This window comes from Grammomys surdaster, unplaced genomic scaffold (genome assembly GCF_004785775.1).
Source record: "Grammomys surdaster isolate TR1022 unplaced genomic scaffold, NIH_TR_1.0 201, whole genome shotgun sequence".
In the NCBI taxonomy this organism is placed as follows: domain Eukaryota; kingdom Metazoa; phylum Chordata; class Mammalia; order Rodentia; family Muridae; genus Grammomys; species Grammomys surdaster.
The window spans coordinates 9,537,165-9,537,990 of NW_021604646.1; the positions used below are offsets into that span (position 1 = coordinate 9,537,165).

At 43.1% G+C, this 826-nt stretch overlaps 1 protein-coding gene across 1 annotated transcript in view; it reads left to right on the plus strand.

The window, feature by feature from the left end:
* Ces5a (carboxylesterase 5A) overlaps nt 1-826 on the plus strand; it is a 27,954-nt gene that overhangs the window by 24,502 nt on the left and 2,626 nt on the right. The window lies entirely within an intron of this gene.

Here is an 826-nt window from a genome sequence, read left to right on the forward strand (position 1 = left end):
GTGTGTGTGAGTGTATGTGTGTGTGAGTGTGTGAGTGTGTGTGAATGTGTGTGAGTGTGTGTATGTCTGTCTGTGTATTTGTGTGAGGGTGTGAGGGTGTATGAGTGAATATGTGTGAGTGTGTGTGTGAGTGTGTATGTGCATGTGTGAGTGTGTGTGTCTGTGTGCGTATTTGTGTGAGTGTGTGTGTGTCGGTGTGTGTGTGTGTGTCTGTGTGTTGGGTTAATGGACATGTTCTATGTGGTAGGTAAATGATTATGCTTAGATTTGCAAAAGCTCCTCAAATTCTACATTTGAAGCAGGTGCGTTTGATCATGTGAGAAAGAAACATAAACAATAAAGGGAATGAAATACGCATCCGGCAGATGTCTTGTGCTTCTTGTTAGAAGAGATGCTGAGAAGTGAGGTGACAAGTGGAGGAACATTCGAGACCAAGTGTGTCTTTTTGCAGTGTGAGTGCCTGTGTGCTCAAGTATGTGTGTGTGATGTTACTGAGACAGGGCCTTTGTAGGAGGAGGTAGGATGGAAGTTGCATTCATGTAGGCTGTTTTGGAAAAAGGGAAATTCTGGGTGTCTCCAGACATTTGAAGCAAGGTGAATGACAGAAGTTACAAGGTGTGTCTGGGCTCAGTATAAAAGGTTTTTTTTTTTTTTCTTGTAAGTAGAAATCTTTCCTTCTTAGAGTATGCATAGGGTTGTCACATCTTTGTCACTAGGGGTAAGAAGGCTGCTATAGAGGGAAATTCTAGCCTCAAATAAGGAAGAAAGGGAGAGAAGGAAGGAAGGAAGGAAGGAAGGAAGGAAGGAAGGAAGGAAGGAAGGAAGG